Here is a 9,491-nt window from a genome sequence, read left to right as displayed (position 1 = left end):
TGCCCACTCTATTCTTTTGTTTCTATTTTTATCTTAAATAAAATTGTCTATGCTACTATTCGATTTTGGGCATTAGAATTTAGAATCCAAGATGTGTAGAATTTTTATTCGTTTGCAATTTCACAACAAATTTTGGGGTTTGCTACATTCATGCATTGGTACATACATAGATACAATAAATCAAATAAAATATATATACATGCAATTAAATTTGCATTTGGGTTTTCGTTTGATTTGTGAAGGAATTTTCATGGTTAATTCTTTTGTATGCAACTACTTTGTTTTTCCTTCAGAGCATGGAAACAACTTTTTGGGGATAATTTTGTTGCATTGTGTACGTTAGTGTTCTGCATTTGTTTATTGTTGTTGTTGTTGTTGTTTTTAGCAGTTTTTAAGGTTTGTTTGGGGTCAATTAGTTGGGTAATAGATAGATAAGTGAGAAACTATTTTGTGGAATGTCTCTTTGGCTAATTCGGACTCTGATAAGAACATAAATTTGGTAATTAAACCATAATAGTATTATACCAATGTCGAGCCTCTTCCTCTGGACGTCCAATGTTAATGAAGTTGGAAGATCAACATAAAAAACAATCATTTGCAATACTTGTTGAACCATATTGCAATGTTAAGGTAGCTTTCAAAGTTGGATTGTGACCTGAACAAAAGTTATAACCAAACTATATTATCTATTACAATTCTGATTAGCCGGAAGAGAGATGTTTATGTAAGATTTGTTTACCTTTCAATTCCATGAACATCATTTGGAAACACGATGACTTTAACCTGTACTCTTTTCTCCTTTAAAGCCCGAACATATTACAAATATAAACAATATGATTTTTTTATCTATTATTTAAATTGATTCAAAGACAAAGATACCAAATATCCAACCATACATTCACAAAAACCCAAAAATCCCAGGAAAGCATCAACAAAAAAATACCCAAAAAAAATACTTATGCTAAAGAAGCTCTACCAAACGTTAAGTCCTTCGAAAGTTAGGAAAAAAAACAACCAAGCATTACAAAAAAATAGAATATTTTTTTAAAAAGGAGTTAAGCTAAAGAAGTCTTATCAAACATGTAGTCATTCAGAAAATTGGGGGATGAGAAAAGAAAGAAAGTAAGAAACTTCCTAAAAAAATGCAAGAAAACAACAATGATGAATTGTTGATTCGTACATTCTAGACATCATCTTAAAACAAAGTAAGCAGTTAATCTATATCTAAGATGCACACCTGATATCTGATATCGATAAATAGTTGCATAGTGTAAAGGAAAAAGAAAATGCTTTGTTAGCAATGTTTCTTTATATTTAATGAGTAAAAATGTTAGAATCCATATATACCTACAAGGTGTCTTTAAGTCAAAGTCCTTTTGTTGACTTCAATATTAGATCCACCGATGACTCATTGTCTAAGGGAGGAAGAGGTGAAGGGTCCCTATCCAATGACCACATCCTGTTCCTTGCAAATCCATGTTGTTCAAGTGAACTGAGATCATCAAACTGAAATAGAAATTGCATTGAAAATGTTCAACAAAAGTCAAATATGTTTTCACCACTAGTGAGATGAAATAAAACTAACCCGTTCTAGGCAAGCTGATATTCCTCCTCTGATTGCTTTATGTTGTTTCTAGTTAGCCTGTCCAGTAGAAAAATCTCCATAGATGACATCAACTATATACAAACTATCACAAATAAATGAAACAAATTCAAAATAAATTTGATCTTCAAATATCATTCAAGGTTGACAATAAAATAGAGAAACATGAATTCAACTTCAAGCACTAATTTTGCATTAGTGCTTCTTATGAATGTTTTCAAAATTAATTGGTCATGTTATATATTCTGTTAATTAATTAGCTAGACATGTTACGTCATATTGTTAACATTGTTGCAACAGCTATTGCCTTTCAAAATGGAAAGTGTCTTATGCATAGAAAACACCATTGTGGCAATTAAAATATCGAGTAAAAATTAATCAAAAGACAAATTAAGATAGATTGTTATCAACAGTAAGATTGTCAATTTTTCGTATAATTACTTCAAAATTTATATAGTGGACACCTGCTAATTTGTGGACAATAAAAAAACTTCAGTTTACTCATTACATGAAAATTAAACTCTACTATTTTTTTTACCTTAGTGCTCATAAAAAGAAGTTCTTCCTTTCGATGATTCTTCCAAGAAACAATCTGCTCTCCATAAAGAAGAACCTGAAATCATATTTCAATCACTTAAGATCTATTAAGTGAAAGTCATTGGAATCACAAAAGTTAAAATGAAAAGAAAAAGAAAATATGGATGAGAACCACCACATACCCACAACTTCTAATTTTTGGACGAAAGCCATTAAACAAAATTAAGGGAAATTAAAAACAAAAAACAGATATGGAATACCTGTAATAATAAGAAAGATGTAAATGAAAAAAAAAAGATGAGAAAACATACTTACCAATGATATCGATGCCGTGGTGAAGGAACTCACTGTGCAAGAAAATGACATAGAGATGTATATTAATATGAAAAAAAAATTACATAGCCACAGTTTCTCCCAAAAAAATTCCACCAGCTGATTCAAAGACAAAGATACAAAAAATCCAACCATACAGTCAAAAAAAATTAGAACATTTTTTTAAAAAAGGAGTTAAGCTACAAAAGTCTTACCAAACATGCAGTCCTGCAGAACTTGCAGGATGAGAAAAGAAAGAAAGTAAGAAACTTCCTAAAAAAAACATCAAGAAAACTTTGTCATTAGAATCAGAAAAGTTAAAAGATAAAAGAAAATGAGAAGAAGATTGAGGAAGAGAAAGAGAAAGACAGAGAAAGATAAGATTGAGGAAGAGTGAGAGTAACGTCTTCGAAATTGAAAATGAAATTGAAATGCGGAGAAACGGAGAGAGAGGATAGTTCCGATTATTAAGTGGAATTAAATGGGGAGTTAAAATATGCCAATTAGGAAGTGACATATGTTAGAGCGATAAGGACTAATATACGAAACTACATCTGCAATGCGACACGTGGCAGTGGCAACAGAACAAAACGGGACAAAAAAATGGAGGGGCAAAAAGACCAAAAAACCAAGAAAAGTGCCACATGTCAACGTTTTAAGCATGGGTATAACAGGGTTTTCATTGGACTACTCTTTTATTATAGATATATTAGAAAAAGGAGTTAAGCCAAAGAAGCCTTACCAAACATGTAGTCCTTCAGAACTTGTAGGATGAGAAAAGAAACAAAGTAAGAAACTTCCTAAACGAAAACATCAAGAAAACATATTCATTAGAATCAGAAAAGTTAAAATGAAAAGAAAAAAAAAAGGATGAGAACCACCACACACCCACAACTTCTAGTTTTTGGACGAAAGCCATTTGATTTCTCATAAGAAAAACATCAAGAAATCTATTAAAGAAAATTGAGGGAAGAAACAGAAAGATAAAAGATAAAAGAAAAAGAGGAGAAGACTTAGGAAGAGAAAGACAAAGACGGAGAAAGAGAAGATTAAGGAAGAGTGAGAGTAACGTCTTCGAAATTGAAAATGAAATTGAAATGCGAAGAAATGGAGAGAGAGGACAGTTCCGATTATTAAGTGGAATTAAATGGGGAGTTGAAATCCATCAATCAGGGAGTGACATATGTTAGAGCGATAAGGACTAATATATGAAACTGCATCTGCAATGCGACACATGACGGTGGCAATAGAATTGTCATACTCTAATTTCGTCCAGTGACGCTTGTTGTCGGTTTGCAAACCTTAGTTGGTCACTTTGGGACAGCTAAACAAGCATTGTCATGTAATCCATAAAGTTCTACGACATTTCAGAAAAGAAAACAAGCATCATCGTGTAATCCGTAAAGTTCTGCAACATTTCGGAAAGAAATCAGCCTAAAAACACGAAATGGGGGTGTATTTAGCAACATTTCGTAAAGTTCTGGCCCATTTGCGCACTCGCAGAGTGTTCTGGAGAAAAGGGGTTGCTTCAGGTGGAAGCAATCCAGCTTGCCTGGGCGAGCTGGACGGTAACCACCTCCCATTTTCTCCTATAAATAGGGAAGAGGGGGCTGAGTAAAAGGGCCCAGTAATTTTCTTGCACTGTGTTTCACTTAAAATTAGTGAGAGAAAGAGAAAGAAGGAAAAAAATCCAAGCTGAGGTGTTTCCGTAACGCTTTCAAGACGTTTCCGTGAGCAATTCCATGAAAGTTCTTCGTCGTTCTTCGCCAATCTTCGTCGTTTTTTTGTCTTCAACAAGCAAGTTCTCAAATTCGATACTTTCAATTCATTTTATGCACCCTCAGTGGTCCATTCTTGTTTTGTATGCTTTCATTTTCATTCCACTTACTTTTGGTATCTTTTTTTTCCGTTTTTAACGAGTTTTAACCGATCGTTTAAGTCGTTATCTCACCTAAGAAATGATAAAATGAATTTCAACCGATCATTTGTGTTGTAATCTTGTTTTATCTCTGTTAAAACAAAATTCAATCGATCGTTCACGTCGTAACCTCGTTTAATAAAAAAAAAAGACAAAATAATAATAAAATAATCAAAAAGCCCCAATCGAACATTTTTCTTTGAAAGTTCCTTTAAATGAGTTGATAATAACCAAGTGAAACTAAGGCTAAAATTGACTCACAAATCAAACTTTGTCCGCAAGAAGGTCACTTGAAGGCTGTTTTAAGGTCCAACGCCTTAAACGGTTCTCTTTGCTTTTATCGGTTAAAATGGACAGTTCCAAAGTATAAAATCAACACACCACATAACTTTATTGTTTTTTTCTAAAGAACTACGTAGGTCAGATTTCCTCATCGCAATTGAAGAATATGTTGGAGCAAAAGCCCCGCTTTTGTAGACCCCAAAAGATAAAAAAAAAACATAAAAAAGGAGAAATAAAATAAAATTGAAGTCATAGTTTTGCACTTTTAATTAAAGGTTGTTGTCTCTTGTGACGGACGTGTGGGGTGCTAACACCTTTCCCATGCGTAAAAACAACTCTCGAACCTTTTATACTTAAAGTTCGTAAGCCCATATTTGGTTTTTCTAACGTTTTTCTCAAATAAATGTTGGTGGTGACTCCGCACATTTTTCTTCCTTGGAAGACGCACCCGTGAGTCTCGCGTCGCCCTCCCTCTGAAGGGTAGGTTGCAACAAGAACAAAACGGGGCAAAAAAATGGAGGGGCAAAAAGACCAAAACACCAAGAAAAGTGCCATGTGTGAACGTTTTAAGCATGTGTATAATAGGGTTTTCATTGGACTACTCTTTTATTATAGATATATTAGATTTGGAGAAAAATTTTAGAATTATCTTTTTGCTATCTAATTTGATTTGATGACAACTGTGTTGGTTTTTCCTTTAACATATATTCGTGAATGCTGAGAAGGCGTGACTTTTTTAAATTGTTAATTGCAACCCATTTTTGCTATTTTCAACCCCACTTGCTCATTTTTTTTTCTGAAAATTATTATTAAACGTGATTAAATGATTGAAAGTTTATATCCTGTAATTAAATTAACGTGAATGCTTTAAAATTATCAGTAACAATAATTATGTATATGCTATATATTTGCTTCAATGTGATTGAATTTCTATTATTTTATTAGTTAAAATGTGAATGTTTGGTATTTATTTGGCCTGAAATGAAATTAATAAAATGACTATGTGTCATACCCCATTTTTGACCCGTTTTTATTTCTTTTTTCTTGTCTTTTAAGCCGGAAATTTCCATCATTTCAGATGAAATTTCGGCAGGGAGGTATTTTAAAATACCTCAATTTTGTTTTGAAGACGCCCCTTTTTATTATTATTTATTTATTTACCTTTTTTTATTATTATTATTTTTATTTTTTTTTAGTTATTATTTTCTTCTTTTCTTTTCCTTTTATTAAGTGTTTTTTTTATTTCCGTTTTTTTATTAATATCTTTATTAGTATCTTCTTTTCGTTTTTTTTATTTTTTTATTATTATTATTATTATTTTTTTTTTTATTTATTTATTTTTATTTTATTTTATTTTTTATTTTGCTGTTTTATTTTTTTTTGTTTTTTTCTTTCTTTCTTTCTTTCTTTTTCCTTTTCCTTTCCTTTTTCCTTTTTCTTTTCAGTTTTCTCGGTCCAGGCCCAGAGGGGCTCTTCGTTTTTTACCCTAATTATGTCCTTTAAATGCTGCATTAATTACTGTGCATGTCAGAGGGAGAGAGAGAGGGCAGAGGTGAATACGAACAGTCAAAATACCAACAGCCAAGCCACCACTAGCCACCACGAGCCACCACTCAACAGCCCCTTTCCTCCTCCGCGAACCACCACCATCGGCCTAGCCACCACTCAACCGCCACTCTCCCCCTCCGCGAACCACCACCATCGGCCTAGAGCCACCACTCAGAGCCACCACGAGCCACCACTCAGAGCCACCACTCAGCGCCACCCTCCCCCTCCGTGAACCACCAACACAAGAAAAAACCAAAATCATCTTGCTCATACTATTCATTTCCTTCCCTAGAAATCGAAACGTTAGAACAGAAACCCACGCGAACACAGTAACCCACTCACTCACGCGGCCTAAAGCCTACACCAACCACCACCATCAGCCGACACCCACACCCACACAACCCAAACTGTAACCGTTTCCACTCTGAAGCTTAAACGATAACATAAGAACAAAGGTAGTTCACTTTTTTTTTTTTCTTCTAAGATTCAAGGCTAGATCTAGGCTTTATCAGTATTGGTTTTCAAAAAATAACGGTGGATTTGAGAACTAGGGAAAAAAAGGAATTCAAAACATGTAGTTTTTTTAAAAAAAAGGAGGAGTTTCTTTTTCCGACGCGGCGGCGCCGCCACCCATGGCCGGCCAGCCACTGCGCCGGTAAACAGCTTCCGGCGGTGTGTGGTTAGAGAGAGAAGAGAGCTTCTGAAGCGTTTCTTTAGAGAGAGGAAGAAATTGGATTTATGTTATTTTAGGGTTTATTTTCGAATTTATACTGCTGCCATGACCAATACTATGGTGCACGCGGATCTCTGTGTCCCCATGGACCATCAGGGTTGAACCGTTAGATCCTAGATCTAACGGCCAATGTTATCCCCTGTTTTGATCAGATGCGTCTCACCTCTTGGTTTTTACTCTGTTCTTCTTCTCTTGTGACGTTTGATTAAGATCTAATGGCTAAGACTGTGCCTCCCCATGATCAAATCTGGACGCTTCGATCAATCTGACGATTCAGATTTGATCTGTTAAGCCCACTTTTTATTTTGAGCCCATTTCCTTTTTTCTGTTCCTTCTAGTATTTTACTTTCTGCACCCCCTTTTCTTCTCTTTTTTTTTTTTTTTTTTTTTTTATTACTTTTTTTATGCATCATATTTACTTTATGCCCTTGCATTTTTTATTTTCTTTATTTATTTTCCAGCACCATATCTATTTTACGTCTTGCATTTTATTTTCCAGTATCATATTTATTTTTTGTCTTGCATTTTTATTTTGTTTATTTTTATTTTATGCATCGTATTTACTTTATGTCTTGCATTTTTTATTTATTTTTAGCATCATGTTTATTTTATGTCTTGCATTTTTATTTTCTTTTATTTATTTCCAGCATCATATTTATTTTTATGTCTTGCGTTTTATTTTCTTTATTTATTTTATGCACCATATGTATTTATTGTTTTGTATTTCATGCATTTTATTATTTCTTCTAGCATATTTATTTTAATGCATTTGAAATTTTTATTTATTATTGTCAATTAGAATGTATCTAGGTCCAATGTAAATAAAAATAAAAATGAGAATCTGCACCGACACTCACATTTATTTTTATGTTTTCCGCCGAGGACGATCATGTGATTTGAACCGTATCCGAGGAAAAGGGCCCTCACTTGATCCAACGTCATTTTAAGGGATCCGGCGCGTTTAGACTTATCTCCGTATAACTAAAAAAAAAAAAAAAAAAAAAAGAGAGTCAAACAAAAAAACCAAAAAAAACTTTCCATAATCGAAATTTCAAAAAAGGGGTCAATCTTTATCCTTTCTTTCTTAATCAAATCTTTAATCAACCTTTAATCAATCTAACTTTTTTTTCAATTTAAAATCAATCGAACTCACTTCTTTTATTTCTTCTATGCCTTTTCGGCCTCTTATCTTGCCTAAACTCTTCTTTTTTTCGAACTTTAAAATCAATCAAAACCAATCACTTGACTTTCTACCCCGAACTACATGATTTTGATCCCATTCGGGTATGTAGGCAAAAGACTTTGTCTTTCCAAATCAATAAAAATAACAAAAACATTTCTTTTCCTTTCCCTCGAACCTATCTCTTTAATCTTTTCACACTTGAGCATTTATTTCAAAACAAATAATTAATTTAGCATAAAGATAAAATAAGCAAGAGGTTCCTATAGAGTACTATAGACGTTTAGGGTGCTAGTACCTTCCCTTTGCGTAACCAACCCCCGGACCTTTGATCTCTCAAAAATAGGGTTTTTTCGAGCTTTCTCCCTTTTCTTCGGAAAAATAAAAGATCGGTGGTGATCTTAAATTGCGAGTCAATGCTAATCAATAGCTTGATATCCAAAAATCACCGCGACAGAAAAATGGCGACTCCACTGGGGATCACACTCCTAAGTGGGTTAAACCTATCTTGTTTTTCTTCATCTTTATGCTTTATTATTATTTGAAACTGTAAATACGTGCCTAAGTGTTTATCTTTTACGTGAGTGGTGAGATAAGTCCTACACCCGGACTTGAGGGAAACATAAGATAGGATGGTGGTATAATCATAGTGTCTTTCCGAGAGTGAGTTTCGGATGTGGCACATGTGATAACCCCGCTCAATGGAGGGATCTTGGGAATATTACTATGTTGGCATGAGTAGTCGTGTTCAGCATTAATATTTCCAAGCGACCTATGAAGTTGAGGACCTTTAGTTACCTTTAACCCATCTTAGCCTTTTAGGACGTAGTGCGGTGGCTAATCAAGAGTAGTCTTGAATTGGTTGATACGCGATACTACACTCAAACGAGGCTTTCCTATGGACGTTGTTGGACCGGGAGTAGTCCCGTAATCCGACAATATCCGGAAGTGGTCAATGACTTTGGGAACTTGGTAGAACCCGTGATACAGGTACATATGAAACCATAGTCCTTACCAAATGGCGTGTTTACCCTTAACTCCAACATTTTGGACTTAACTTCACCATGTTTTCTCCATACTGTGGCATAATCATGCATACATGCATCCATGCATAAACTCTTTTTTTTCATCCAAATTATCGAAGGACTTAGACAAGCTTTTTGTAAACTTTGTAGATATGGACATCCCACTGAGAAGCACTAGGAAGTACCTTTTCAAAAAAACAGACCTGTTGAGATTAAGGGAGCTAGCATCTTTAGTAAGTGATCCAGTTGATTTTCAAGCTCATCATGGGAAGTTGCTCAGAATTCTTAGAGTAGATGTTGAGGAAGGATGCCTAGAGACCCTGGTTCAGTTCTATGACCCGCTCTACCATTGC

This window comes from Glycine soja, chromosome 17, assembly GCF_004193775.1.
Source record: "Glycine soja cultivar W05 chromosome 17, ASM419377v2, whole genome shotgun sequence".
NCBI lineage: Eukaryota > Viridiplantae > Streptophyta > Magnoliopsida > Fabales > Fabaceae > Glycine > Glycine soja.
Note: the sequence above shows the minus strand (reverse complement) of the source record.